The following is a 16103-nucleotide window of genomic DNA, read 5'->3' on the forward strand; positions in this document are numbered from 1 at the left end:
AAGATTTTCTGAGATCATATATATATATGTAAATGTATATATATGTGTATGTATATATTTATATATATACATGCATATACATATACATATATATATGTATATATAGATGCTATTTTTTTTCTCTCTTTCTTGACATGCTCCCTAGTAAATCTGCTAACCCCTCTGCCGCCTCACTTTGTCCCCAGGACGGGTCCCCAGTAGACAAGAAGCCTGTCAGTCTAATGGTAACAGTGCTCTCTCCCCAGAGTTCACAGTGGACAGCTCCACTTTGGGGACATAGGGCATCTCTGAGATGTGCTGGTATGGGCACTGCCTCTACAAGGAGAGTGGTGATGCTTGATCAGCATCGTGACTGTGTTTCATGATCAGGAATGACACCGGTTTGAATAAAAAACAATAATTTTATTATTTAAAAGGGATTATACCAAGGAATGATGAAGGCCAACACCAGACAAAAGAAAAGAATTAAAGCGAAACTCGCTCCAAACCCGAAAGTAAGAAAACGATCAAAAGAGAAAGTACGCCATCGCGTCCATACAAACAAAATAAGAACAGCTAATAAAAGGGAGAAATCAACGAGTGCGGGGGAAATGATATTTTCCCTTGGGACAGCGTGGGCCGTTTCCCCAGAAGGCCCTTGAGTTGGTCCCTTCACAGGCAGCTCCTCTTCTGACACAGGACCCTGCAAGGGTCCCGGGGAGGGTTCTTCTTCCTCTGCTGCTGGCGCCTCACTTCTGTCCGCGGCCGGCCCTGGCTCTGATGCTGCAGCTGGAGAGGTGGCTGGAGCTGACCAGGGCTCTGTAGGTTCACCCGCCTGCAGCTCTGCCTCTGGCTCCTCAGGTTGGTCTCTCGGTGTTCCAAGAGGAGCCTCACCTAACCCCTGGGCTGGTGCTGGAGTTGTGAGAGGAGAGAAAGTCACCCACATGCCAGTATTCCCTTGTGCCCCCCAGACACAGCACACAGCTAGAGTGCAGGTTCCACCACAGGACAACCTCCTAGCCCAAAGTCCAGCAGCTGGGGGGTCTGAGGCCAGTCTTTGCTCCCGGCCAGGCTCCCTGTGTGTCTGGCAACCATCCCTCCCCATAAGCTCACGTGGACCTCCCCACCCATTCCACCCCACCATCCCACCTTCTCACCCTTCGGCGCGGCCTCCTGAGGCTCCCGGTCTTGTCGCCTGCTGCGATGACCATAGCCCCAGCACTGCAGGGCCAGGCTGACAATGGCCATCCGCCTGTGGGGACGGAGCGGCTTCGAGGTTGGAGGCCTGTGGGGCCTGGGTGGCTCTGGTGGAGGAGGCCTACTCCGTGCCCCCATGGGCCCTGGTTCCCCAGACGCCCAGGTGGCCACAGTCACTTCAGCCCTGCTTTGGCCTGAAGTGGTGTGGCTCACCGGCCCCTCCCTGCTGGGCGTGGGGCGGGGGTCTTCACGGACCGGCCCCTGCTCCTCTTTGACCAGCTGAGACCTCTTCTTGGCCTGGCTGGAGGTCTGCAATGACAGTGACCGGCAGCTGACTGGGAGGACTCAAGCCCGGCCCTAGTCACTGCTGCTTCTGCCCACTGGACCTTCTGCTCCTGGATTGAGTCCAGCCCTGTGTCTACACAGACATCCACCGAGAGGAAAGGAGACTCACCTCCAGGGCTCAGGACAGACCTCGGGCAGAGGGTGCCACCCACACTCCACGTCCACCCAGCTAGCCTTGACCTGGGGTGTGAACATGATTGGTCCTGACACCCCAACCCAGCCTGCTCCTGTTCTGGACAGACCCTCCTCACGTGAACACTCCGTTCACCCCCCATGCCCCCAAACACACGGGGAGGGGACATAGGGCTGCTCAGTTGGGATCAGAGGGGTGGGCTGGCCCAAACCAAACCTCCCTGCATTACCTCTTGATCCCGCCGGGCAAAGGGCCACAGGCGTCCTCTCCTCTCAGTGCCGACCCAGCGGCGACCACCACTAAACACACTCTCATCGCTGCCTCTCTTGAGGCATCGGCCTCGGGACAAGGGCAGACAACACGAAAACATGGTGTCTTCTCCAATGTCTCTATCCCAGTGAGATGGGAGGGGCAGTGACAGAATGTGGCTGCCTGGTTACCTGGGTTCCAGGCTCACTTGGGCTCCATTGTCAGCATGTGAGGTATGAGTTGAACCCGCAGCCCTCTGGTGCACAGGATGATGCTCCCACCACCTGAGCCATATCAGCCAGGGGTAGAGTAGGATTTTATCCAGGTTTGAACATATGATAAATAAAACCAACATCCACACCCATGACATCATTGTCAATACTGCTGAAACAGTAGTATAACAAAGGATAACATTTTATTAAACACATATAATATAAACGTGGGTGTTTTGCAATAGTTACATCGGGGCATCCATATTTTTACTATTGAGATAAAGAGCTGGCAGATTTCTTTCGACTGTCTAACCCAGTGATGGCGAACCTATGAAAAGCGTGTCAGACGTGACCCGGGAACTCATTTTTTGGCTCGATTTTTTCTGGTTACATGGCATTTACATATATAAAATAATATCAGAAATATAAGTCTTTGTCTTTTACTATGGTTGCAAATACCAAAAAAAAATTCTTTTGAGTAGTTCTGTATGTGACACGGCACCAGACCTAAGTTAGGATTTTTAAAAATTTTGCCCCGCCTTGCTCAAAAGGCTCGCCATCGCTGTCACAGTGACTGGTTGAGCAGTCATTCTGGTCGTTCCATTGTTAGGGTCAACTTGAGTGTTAGCCTTTGATTATACATGATGATAGAGGCCCGGTACACGGGTGGGGGCTGGCTGGCCTGCCCTGATGGGGGCCCCGGATCGGTGTGGAAGTCCCTGCTGGAGGGGCCAGAGGCAGTTTCCTGGCGGCCCCACCCCTGACCAGGTTGGGGGACATCCCACTGGGATGCGGGGTTGGCCGGGGCGAGGGGCAGCGGTTGTACTGGTCTCTGGTCGTTCTGGTCATTTCGCCATTTCGGTCGCTGGGCTTTGAGTATATAGGATGCGCCTAAAATTGACATTATGAATGTTTGCAAAAGCATGGAAAAAATAGAATTATGTTTTGAAATATGTAAATCATGTCTGTGACTTAGTAACATTTTAGTTGCATACTTATTGCTTTTGATAATTATATCAAGAGATATGAGATCTAAATTCATTAAAAACTATGCAACAATACATATAAGGAACTGGCCAGTATGCTCAGGTGATTGGGCATCGTCCATGAACCTAAAGCGTGGCAGTTTGATTCCTCATCAGGGCACATGTCTGGGATGCAGGCTCAATCCCCAGTAGGGGGTGTGCAGGAGGCAGCCAATTGATGACTCGCTTTCACATTGATATTTCCCTATCTCCTTCTACCTCTGTCTCTCTCTCTCAAAAAAAAAAATCTTTTAAAAGGTACATATAAAAATGTCTACTCAACAGTGATTCTGAATTGACTATGAATTATAAAAAAAAATCATTCTTTAAGCTTCTAAACAGTTTCCAAATGTTTTAAAATGGGTATATGGTACCTTAGCCATTAGAAAGGAAACCTTATATATTCCTCTCTGAATGGAGTTTTAAGATTTTCTGAGATCATATATATATATGTAAATGTATATATATGTGTATGTATATATTTATATATATACATACATATACATATACATATATATATGTATATATAGATGCTATTTTTTTTCTCTCTTTCTTGACATGCTCCCTAGTAAATCTGCTAACCCCTCTGCCGCCTCACTTTGTCCCCAGGATTGTTCCCCAGTAGAAAAGAAGCCTGTGAGTCTAATGGTAGCAGTGCTCTCTCCCCAGAGTTCACAGTGGATAGCTCCACTTTGGGGACATAGGGCATCTCTGAGATGTGCTGGTATGGGCACTGCCTCTACAAGGAGAGTGGTGATGCTTGATCAGCATCGTGAATGTGTTTCATGATCAGGAATGACACCGGTTTGAATAAAAAACAATAATTTTATTATTTAAAAGGGATTATACCAAGGAATGATGAAGGCCAACACCAGACAAAAGAAAAGAACGAAAGCGAAACTCGCTCCAAACCCTAAAGTAAGAAAACGATCAAAAGAGAAAGTACGCCATCGCGTCCATACAAACAAAATAAGAACAGCTAATAAAAGGGAGAAATCAACGAGTGCGGGGGAAATGATATTTTCCCTTGGGACAGCGTGGGCCGTTTCCCCAGAAGGCCCTTGAGTTGGTCCCTTCACAGGCAGCTCCTCTTCTGACACAGGACCCTGCAAGGGTCCCGGGGAGGGTTCTTCTTCCTCTGCTGCTGGCGCCTCAGTTCTGTCCGCGGCCGGCCCTGGCTCTGATGCTGCAGCTGGAGAGGTGGCTGGAGCTGACAAGGGCTCTGAAGGTTCACCCGCCTGCAGCTCTGCCTCTGGTTCCTCAGGTTGGTCTCTCGGTGTTCCAAGAGGAGCCTCACCTAACCCCTGGGCTGGTGCTGGAGTTGTGAGAGGAGAGAAAGTCACCCACATGCCAGTATTCCCTTGTGCCCCCCAGACACAGCACACAGCTAGAGTGCAGGTTCCACCACAGGACAACCTCCCAGCCCAAAGTCCAGCAGCTGGGGGGTCTGAGGCCAGTCTTTGCTCCCGGCCAGGCTCCCTGTGTGTCTGGCAACCATCCCTCCCCATAAGCTCACGTGGACCTCCCCACCCATTCCACCCCACCATCCCACCTTCTCACCCTTCGGCGCGGCCTCCTGAGGCTCCCGGTCTTGTCGCCTGCTGCGATGACCATAGCCCCAGCACTGCAGGGCCAGGCTGACAATGGCCATCCGCCTGTGGGGACGGAGCGGCTTCGAGGTTGGAGGCCTGTGGGGCCTGGGTGGCTCTGGTGGAGGAGGCCTACTCCGTGCCCCCATGGGCCCTGGTTCCCCAGACGCCCAGGTGGCCACACTCACTTCAGCCCTGCTTTGGCCTGAAGTGGTGTGGCTCACCGGCCCCTCCCTGCTGGGCGTGGGGCGGGGGTCTTCACGGACCGGCCCCTGCTCCTCTTTGACCAGCTGAGACCTCTTCTTGGCCTGGCTGGAGGTCTGCAATGACAGTGACCGGCAGCTGACTGGGAGGACTCAAGCCCGGCCCTAGTCACTGCTGCTTCTGCCCACTGGAACTTCTGCTCCTGGATTGAGTCCAGCCCTGTGTCTACACAGACATCCACCGAGAGGAAAGGAGACTCACCTCCAGGGCTCAGGACAGACCTCGGGCAGAGGGTGCCACCCACACTCCACGTCCACCCAGCTAGCCTTGACCTGGGGTGTGAACATGATTGGTCCTGACACCCCAACCCAGCCTGCTCCTGTTCTGGACAGACCCTCCTCACGTGAACACTCCGTTCACCCCCCATGCCCCCAAACACACGGGGAGGGGACATAGGGCTGCTCAGTTGGGATCAGAGGGGTGGGCTGGCCCAAACCAAACCTCCCTGCATTACCTCTTGATCCCGCCGGGCAAAGGGCCACAGGCGTCCTCTCCTCTCAGTGCCGACCCAGCGGCGACCACCACTAAACACACTCTCATCGCTGCCTCTCTTGAGGCATCGGCCTCGGGACAAGGGCAGACAACACGAAAACATGGTGTCTTCTCCAATGTCTCTATCCCACTGAGATGGGAGGGGCAGTGACAGAATGTGGCTGCCTGGTTACCTGGGTTCCAGGCTCACTTGGGCTCCATTGTCAGCATGTGAGGTATGAGTTGAACCCGCAGCCCTCTGGTGCACAGGATGATGCTCCCACCACCTGAGCCATATCAGCCAGGGAGAGAGTAGGATTTTATCCAGGTTTGAACATATGATAAATAAAACCAACATCCACACCCATAACATCATTGTCAATACTGCTGAAACAGTAGTATAACAAAGGATAACATTTTATTAAACACATATAATATAAACGTGTGTGTTTTTGCAATAGTTACATCGGGGCATCCATATTTTTACTAATGAGATAAAGAGCTAGCAGATTTCTCTCGACTGTCTAAACCAGTGATGGCGAACCTATGAAAAGCGTGTCAGACGTGACACGGGAACTCATTTTTTGGCTCGATTTTTTCTGGTTACATGGCATTTCAGTATATAAAATAATATCAGAAATATAAGTCTTTGTCTTTTACTATGGTTGCAAATACCAAAAAAAAATTCTTTTGAGTAGTTCTGTATGTGACACGGCACCAGACTTAAGTTAGGATTTTTAAAAATTTTGCCACGCCTTGCTCAAAAGGCTCGCCATCGCTGTCATAGAGACTGGTTGAGCAGTCATTCTGGTCGTTCCATTGTTAGGGTCAACTTGAGTGTTAGCCTTTGATTATACCTGATGATAGAGGCTCGGTACACGGGTGGGGGCTGGCTGGCCTGCCCTGATGGGGGCCCCGGATCGGTGTGGAAGTCCCTGCTGGAGGGGCCAGAGGCAGTTTCCTGGCGGCCCCACCCCTGACCAGGTTGGGGGACATCCCACTGGGATGCGGGGTTGGCCGGGGCGAGGGGCAGCGGTTGTACTGGTCTGTGGTCGTTCTGGTCATTTCGCCATTTCGGTCGCTGGGCTTTGAGTATATAGGATGCGCCTAAAATTGACATTATGCATGTTTGCAAAAGCATGGAAAAAATAGAATTATGTTTTGAAATATGTAAATCATGTCTGTGACTTAGTAACATTTTAGTTGCATACTTATTGCTTTTGATAATTATATCAAGAGATATGAGATCTAAATTCATTAAAAACTATGCAACAATACATATAAGGAACTGGCCAGTATGCTCAGGTGATTGGGCATCGTCCATGAACCTAAAGCTTGGCAGTTTGATTCCTCATCAGGGCACATGTCTGGGATGCAGGCTCAATCCCAAGTAGGGGGTGTGCAGGAGGCAGCCAATTGATGACCCGCTTTAACATTCATATTTCCCTATCTCCCTCTCCCTCTGTCTCTCTCTCTCTCAAAAAAAAATCATTTAAAAAGTACATATAAAAATGTCTACTCAACAGTTATTGTAAATTGACTATGAATGATAAAAAAAAAGTCATTCTTTAAGCTTTTTAAACATTTTCCAAATGTTTTACAATGGGTATATGGTACCTTAGCCATTAGAAAGGAAACCTTATATATTCCTCTCTGAATGGAGTTTTAAGATTTTCTGAGATCATATATATATATGTAAATGTATATATATGTGTATGTATATATTTATATATATACATGCATATACATATACATATATATATGTATATATAGATGCTATTTTTTTTCTCTCTTTCTTGACATGCTCCCTAGTAAATCTGCTAACCCCTCTGCCGCCTCACTTTGTCCCCAGGACGGGTCCCCAGTAGACAAGAAGCCTGTCAGTCTAATGGTAACAGTGCTCTCTCCCTAGATATCACAGTGGACAGCTCCACTTTGGGGACATAGGGCATCTCTGAGATGTGCTGGTATGGGCACTGCCTCTACAAGGAGAGTGGTGATGCTTGATCAGCATCGTGACTGTGTTTCATGATCAGGAATGACACCGGTTTGAATAAAAAACAATAATTTTATTATTTAAAAGGGATTATACCAAGGAATGATGAAGGCCAACACCAGACAAAAGAAAAGAATTAAAGCGAAACTCGCTCCAAACCCTAAAGTAAGAAAACGATCAAAAGAGAAAGTACGCCATCGCGTCCATACAAACAAAATAAGAACAGCTAATAAAAGGGAGAAATCAACGAGTGCGGGGGAAATGATATTTTCCCTTGGGACAGCGTGGGCCGTTTCCCCAGAAGGCCCTTGAGTTGGTCCCTTCACAGGCAGCTCCTCTTCTGACACAGGACCCTGCAAGGGTCCCGGGGAGGGTTCTTCTTCCTCTGCTGCTGGCGCCTCAGTTCTGTCCGCGGCCGGCCCAGGCTCTGCTGCTGAAGCTGGAGAGGTGGCTGGAGCTGACAAGGACTCTGAAGGTTCACCCGCCTGCAGCTCTGCCTCTGGCTGCCCAGGTTGGACTCTTGGTGTTCCAAGAGGAGCCTCACCTAACCCCTGGGCTGGTGCTGGAGTTGTGAGAGGAGAGAAAGTCACCCACATGCCAGTATTCCCTTGTGCCCCCCAGACACAGCACACAGCTAGAGTGCAGGTTCCACCACAGGACAACCTCCCAGCCCAAAGTCCAGCAGCTGGGGGGTCTGAGGCCAGTCTTTGCTCCCGGCCAGGCTCCCTGTGTGTCTGGCAACCATCCCTCCCCATAAGCTCACGTGGACCTCCCCACCCATTCCACCCCACCATCCCACCTTCTCACCCTTCGGCGCGGCCTCCTGAGGCTCCCGGTCTTGTCGCCTGCTGCGATGACCATAGCCCCAGCACTGCAGGGCCAGGCTGACAATGGCCATCCGCCTGTGGGGACGGAGCGGCTTCGAGGTTGGAGGCCTGTGGGGCCTGGGTGGCTCTGGTGGAGGAGGCCTACTCCGTGCCCCCATGGGCCCTGGTTCCCCAGACGCCCAGGTGGCCACACTCACTTCAGCCCTGCTTTGGCCTGAAGTGGTGTGGCTCACCGGCCCCTCCCTGCTGGGCGTGGGGCGGGGGTCTTCACGGACCGGCCCCTGCTCCTCTTTGACCAGCTGAGACCTCTTCTTGGCCTGGCTGGAGGTCTGCAATGACAGTGACCGGCAGCTGACTGGGAGGACTCAAGCCCGGCCCTAGTCACTGCTGCTTCTGCCCACTGGAACTTCTGCTCCTGGATTGAGTCCAGCCCTGTGTCTACACAGACATCCACCGAGAGGAAAGGAGACTCACCTCCAGGGCTCAGGACAGACCTCGGGCAGAGGGTGCCACCCACACTCCACGTCCACCCAGCTAGCCTTGACCTGGGGTGTGAACATGATTGGTCCTGACACCCCAACCCAGCCTGCTCCTGTTCTGGACAGACCCTCCTCACGTGAACACTCCGTTCACCCCCCATGCCCCCAAACACACGGGGAGGGGACATAGGGCTGCTCAGTTGGGATCAGAGGGGTGGGCTGGCCCAAACCAAACCTCCCTGCATTACCTCTTGATCCCGCCGGGCAAAGGGCCACAGGCGTCCTCTCCTCTCAGTGCAGATCCAACGGCTACCACTGCTGAACAGACTCTCATCACTGCCTCTCTTGAGGCATCGGCCTCGGGACCAGGGCAGACAACATGAAAACATGGTATCCTCTCCAATGTCTCTATCTGAGTGAGATGGGAGGGACAGTTAATGAATGAGGCTTCCTGTTCATCAGGGTTCCAGTTTCTGTATGGCTCCATTGTCAGGATGTAACATCACTGGCTGTGTCCCCTTGCCCAATCACCTCTTCAGACATGAGCAGTGACCTCACCTCTTCACACCTGTCCTGCTGGCTGATGTCTTCCATTTTTTTTCATATTCTTATCTCTTATCCAAGTGCATATCATTTACAACTTACATTTAACTCAGGACACTGTTGAGAATGGAAAAATACTACTATTTATCATACTAGAACAATTGGCCTCACTCATTGAAAATTTAATCCTTCTATGAGTACTTCACTTCTTTTGTTATGTATTGCCTTTATGCTGCATTTTTATTCATTCAAACTATTTACGCTTTAAGTATTATTCCAAATTAGGCAAGGTTAATTAACTTTTATAAACCATTTTATATTGATACTCTGGAATATCTCTTTCTACAGAAATGTGTCTAAATTTCCTAGATACTGGTGTCCTGTTTTAAATTTGAATTATTAGATGTCTTAGTTATACAGGATAAGTCATACAGGGTTAATAAATTGTTAATTGATTGTTTGATCGTAGTGCTCTATAATGTGTCATACCCGAGTCATTTTGTTAAGGGTCCTATGCTGGTCAGAATAATACAGGTTCTGTATCTTCTATATAGAATATAAGAATCACTTTTAAAAACCTATAGAACATTGATATTATGAGGTTAAAAAAAGGACAAAGTCCTAGGATTTTTGAAGTGATATAATTCTTCTTGTTCCCCAAATTTTCTCATACTCTCTCATTTGACCAAGTGATCCCACTTCTAGCAATATATCCTAAGAAACCCAAAACACCAATTAGAAAAAATATACGCACTCCTAAATTCATAGCAGCACAATTTACAACAGCTAAGATTTGGAAATAGCCCAAGTGCCCATCAGCAGCTGAGTGGATAAAAAATCCGTGGTACATTTATGCTGTGGAATACTATGTGGCAGTAAAAAAGAAGTAAGTCTTACCATTTGCAACAGTATGGATAGACCTATAGAGTATTATCCTAGCAAAATAAGCCAGGCAGAGGAAGATAAGTATCACAGGATCTCACTCATATGTGAAATTTAATGTGTAAAATAAAGTGATGAACTAAATAGATCCAGAGACAAAGAACCATGGAACAAACCAACAAATTTCAGAGGGAAGGAGAGGAAGGGAGGTGGTGGGGAAAAGGGAGGTAGGGGAAGATTAACCAGGAAACTTATATGCATATATGTATAGCCCATTGACACAGATAATAGTGTGTTAAAGGCCTGGAAGGAGCGGGTGCAGGGTAGAGGGGCTCAATGAGAAAAAAAACAAAGGGGACATCTATAATACTATCCTATCTAATAATAGACAAGCATGGTAATTAAACATACCTCCACTACGCTTCCCATTGGCTAATCAGTGCGATATGCAAATTAACTGCCATCCAAGATGGTGGCCGGCAGCCACACAGCTGAAGTGAACATGAGGCTTGCTTGCTCCAGTGATGGAGGAAGCCAAGGTTCCCGGCCTGCCGCGGCCCAGCTCTGAGCTGCACTCTAAGCAACAATGTTGCAATTATAGAAGCTAAACAAACCCAGAAACCTGCTTTCAGCCAGCTGGCCTCGGAGCTGGAGCCGCAACAAAGTTTCAATTACAGAAGGTAAATAAATCCCAGAGTAAAAATAAAAGAAAAAAAGGAGAGACTGGGAGCTTCCGTTATAGGCTTGGCCCAACTGAAAACAGCCCTCAGCCCCTCATCCAGGATGGCCAGGCACCCCAGTGGGGACCCCCACCCTGAAGGGGGTGCAGGCAGCCTGAAAACAGCCATCAGCCCCTCATCCAGGCTGGCCAGGCACCCCAGTGGGGACCCCCACCCTGATCTGGGACATGATTCAGGGCAAACCAGCTGGTCACCACTAGTGCAACAGGCCTCTATCCTATATAGTAAAAGGGTATTATGCAAACTGACCCTAACAGCAGAAAGACTGAGAATGACTGGTCACTATGACACACACTGACCACCAGGGGGCAGTTGCTCAATGCAGGAGCTGCCCTCTGGTGGTCAGTGTGCTCCCACATGGGGTAACTCTGCTCAGCCACAAGCCAGGCTGATGGCTGCCAGTACAGCAGTGGTGGTGGGAGCCTCTCCTGCCTCCTCAGCAGCACTAAGGATGTCTGACTGAAGCTTAGGTCTGTTCCCCGCTGAGAAGTGGACATCCCCCGAGGGCTGCCAGGCTGCCAGAGGGAGTCTGATTGCCATTTTAGTCCCAATCCCCTGGGGAGCAGGCCTCAGCCAGCAGGTGGTCATCCCCTGAGGGGTCCCAGACTGAGAGAGGGCACAGGCTGGGCTGAGGGACCCACCCCGCCTGAGTGCACAAATTTTTGTGCACCGGGCCTCTAGTCCTATATAATAAATGGGTAATATGCAAATAGACCAAACAGCAGAACAACCATACAATCAATCAAAGTGTAATATGCAAATGATATGCTAAGGCTGCTCAAGAGCTTGCTATGATGTGCACTGACCACCAGGGGGCAGATGCTCTACTGGTAGGTTAGCTTGCTGCTGGGGTCTGGCCTATCTAGACTGAGCGAGATGGGTCGGACATGCCCTGGAGTCCTCCCTCAGTCCCTCCCCAGCCCAATTGTGCACTGGTGGGGTCCCTCAGCCTGGCCCGCACCCTCTTGCATTCCGGGACCTCTTGGGAGATGTCAGAAAGTTGGTTTCAGCCTGGTTCCACAGGCCACTCCACTTGGGAGGGTTCCAGACGCAGGGCTCATGACTGGTGAGCGCTGCTGTTGTAGGGTGTGCCTCTCCCGATCTGGACTGATTGGCGCGAGCCCACAGTAGGCACAGTGGGGCCGGAATGAATAGGAGTGGCAGGTAGGAGCTGCAGGTGGCGTTGGACTGTGGGTTTTGGCCCAATCCCTGCTGGCCACCCAGAGGGACCCCACCCGTGCACAAAGCACAATGAAGCAAAATGTAGGAAGAAAGTAGTTTTAGGCAAAGCTTAATTTATAATTAGGATGATCTGATAGACATTCTGAAAGTTATTTATACTTTAAAATACTCCATGATTACAAATGATATGCTATTAGAGAACCCTGTTCATGACACCTAACACAGGATTGGATGATGGGCTATTAAATCTCCAGTTTCTGAATTTATGGTTAAAATAATTACCCACAAATAATAGAACTTATATTAGAAAGAGCCTAGTGAAACACACTGGAACTGCATTATTCTTTCAAAATAGTAAACCAAAAGCAACAACATACTCCTGGGGTATCATAAATGTTATTATTGTCGAGTTTTAGAAAGCAAAACAGAAAAGATAGTGATTCCTATATTATCCCCATGTAACTCCTCTGTTTGGCTAAACAAATACAAATTAGATATGTTTTTAGAAATATATTAAGCTTGCCCTGGTCAGGTAGTTTCGTTGCTGGAAGTGTTGACCCATACACCAAAATGTTGTGAGTTCGATTCCTGGTTAGGGCCCATACATAGGTTGCAGGTTTGATCCCCAGTAGGGCACATAAAGGAGGCAACAGATCTCTCTCTCTCTCTCTCTCTCTCTCTCTCTCTCTCTCTCTCTCTCTCTCTCGTCTCTCAGACATACTGAGCAATATTCATTATTAAGCATTAGAGATGGGACCAGGTTCAAACAGGCTCTGAAGGCACAAACAGGCTGCCTGAGCATATAAGCTCATTAGCCTAAAATAACTGCCCCACTCCTCTTCCCTCAATCTGCACTATTGGCTTCATGAACACCAAATATATAGAGTTGATGCAAAAAAAAGTATTAAGCTTATTTTAAAAATAGATCTATAAAATGTTCTATCACCTTAAAGGAAGGTAATATTTTGATAGTAAAGTTCAAGTGAGAAGATAGCAGAGAAGAGAAATCCTCCTGGGCTGAAGATGTTAATGATTTGTCTCACTGCTACTTTTATTAGAATGAAAAGGTATATAGAGGTAAGGATCTCCACCATTTGGGACTAATGATTTGAATATATTTTGAGTTGGCAAAAATAATATTGGAATTCTAATTATGAGCTTTGGGGAAGAATTAAGTAAATGGTCTGCTTCATATGTTCCAGGAGTGTGATACCTTTGCCATGTGTGAGTGCCAACAAAGGCTTCAGCTGTTGTGAAGCCTGTGGATGTCAACTAGCCTTTGACCTCACCATTCTCAGTTCTCACCCAAGGGCTCCGGTACCAAGTGATAGTGATAGAAGGGGCAAAGAGTATACATAGTCCAACATTGACTTCACCATATCAAGGTGACCTGATTAACAATACTAGCAGATATGACATGAATCAAACCTATGCATCACCATACCCTTTCAGGCAAGCAGCCAGTATGGTGGTAATTTTTTTTTTTGCTTTAAATATTTTCAACAAGGAAAAGAGCTGTTATTGATTTTCAATTACTATTAAATGTCAGTTAGCATGTCCTTAAGCATGTCATTATATTTTAGTTAGCATGTCCTAAAGCTAATTTACTAAATGTGTTATTTGATATCATGATTTAACCTACAATAATCCTTATGACAAAAATATTTTATAATTAAAAATATTAGGTTTCATACTGTTGCTTATGGCATTCACTGGTCTGAACATGTACTCCATCTTTCCGAAGCAGCTGCCCTAGAATACTAGTATACTGGAATTGACATATGTATCTTTCAAGCTTTATTTTCTATCCTAAAAAGATAAAAATTTACTAATATAAGGTATAATTTTTTCCTCCTAGCCAGAATATATAGATCTAGAGGGAAAGAAATGGAAGAGGTAATTCTCACTATCACATCTATGACCTACTTGAGAATGTATGGTCTACTCCTTGGCATCCAAGACTGCTTGGTCACTAGTTTTATATCAATGAAAGATTATACAATCTTTATACAAAGACTAGAGGCCTGGTGCACGAATTTATGCGCAGGTGGTGTCCCTTGGCCTGGCCAGCAATTGAGGCCTATCAGGGGGCCAGCCAGCCAGGGGGAGGGATCCTGGGAGGTTGGCCAGCCAGTCAGGGGGGCCAGCCCACTGTGGGGAGGGGCTTCAGCCATCCAGGGGAGGGGCAACAGGAGGTTAGCTGGCTGGTTGTGGAGAGGGTCTGTGAGAAGTTGTCCTGCCAGGGGGAGGGGCATGGGAGGTTGGCCAGCTGGTCCCCCCCATTGGGGCAGATTGGGGGGGGGCTGGCCAGCTGTGGGGAAGGTCCACGGGAGTTTGGCTTGCCATGGGAGGTTGGTTGTGGGAGCTCACTGGCCACTAGGGGCAGCTCCTGAGTTGAACGTCTGCCCTCTGCTGGTCAGTGTGCATCATAGCGACTGATCAACCAGTCATTCCAGTCGTTCTGGTCATTTGGTCATAATGGTGGCTTAGGTTTTTATATATAGAGAGATTATACATGAGGTAATACAACAGGGTTTCCTTTGCATTATAAGTCATTTTAAGTAATACATAACTCTAGATAAATAGAACAAAGATGAATTACTGTCTAATAACTAATCCTTACTCTAAAGGGAAAAATACAGCCCCTAAACAAAAAGGATGGAATAGGGATAAAGTCATGAGAATCCCTGTGACCAACTAGTACTGCCACATCTAATAGTAACATTTAATAGAATATAACACCCATCTCATGTGGACAGGACCAGAAAACCTAGTAATGAAGATTTAAAATACTTATTAAATAAAGTACTCTGTGGTACTTCTTGAGAACACAAAAACAACAACAACATGGGATAGATAAAGAAGAAAGTCAGTTGAAAATAATACTCATAACCTTGAGATCAGCTGTAGAAATGAGGATATAATAACAACTTTTTTTTATTATTCTTTCAATATTTAAAACACCTTAATAGATAACTTTAAATATCATTTAAATATTTTTGAATTTTCACATGTATTTTCCAAATACAGAATGTCACTATTTGTATATAATCATCATCATAATAATCTTATGCTGAAATAGCCAAGCTCATAGTAAATGACAACTACATGCTTCCAAAAATCTTGGGAATCTTTTTTATGCCTATGATCAAGTTTTCAAAAATCCTGTGGGATCCACTTTGAAATATAGCCAGAATCATATTTCTTGCTACCTCTTTATTACCCACCGACAAAGATTCTGTCCTGGATCAAACTGATGGCGGGGTTCTCTGAAGTTTACTGGTTGAAAGGTTCATAGGCTTGTGTCCCTCAACAACCCAGTTCTAGCAAGGATCCTGCTAAATCAGTTTAACCATAATTCCCCATCATGGATATCTTGTCTCCCTTTATATATGATTTGGTTCCGCATTCTCCATTTTTCCTTAAGTAGTATTGAATCACCCTGTCCTACTTCAGCAAGAATCCTTTTTGGTTGATGTAGCCAGAACACAATACTCCTGATGATTCCCCTTAATAACTTTTCATCCACTAAACCCCCACACTGCTCCTTTCCTATACATTCCCACTTTTTTTGCTTTGTTTTCCTTGTTTTATTCAGAGTTGAGCCCAATCTATCACTCCTACTACAAGACCCCATTGTAGAAGCCCCCCTTAAAGAAAGTCTCCCTCACCCTCCTTACAAACCAACCCCCATTCCACCATCAACAATTGCTGAGATAATCACAAGCTTCCAGGCTAGCCTCACATATTGGCCATTGCATCATTACAGTCTTTTCTTAAAATCAGCCAGTATCTTCCTTTCAAAAGATAATCCAGGCATGTTGTTACTCTTTAAATTCCTCCGTGGGCTTACTGTTGCACAAAATTAAATACAAGGTAATGTAGATTTTTAGGTCAAAGCCTCGATCAAAATGTGTCCATTATCAAGCATCTTTCACCAATCTGAACTTCTTTTTTAAATTTCTTCCTTTCTCATTCAGTTACAGGTGG

This window comes from Myotis myotis, unplaced genomic scaffold, assembly GCF_014108235.1.
Source record: "Myotis myotis isolate mMyoMyo1 unplaced genomic scaffold, mMyoMyo1.p scaffold_m19_p_3, whole genome shotgun sequence".
Taxonomy (NCBI): domain Eukaryota; kingdom Metazoa; phylum Chordata; class Mammalia; order Chiroptera; family Vespertilionidae; genus Myotis; species Myotis myotis.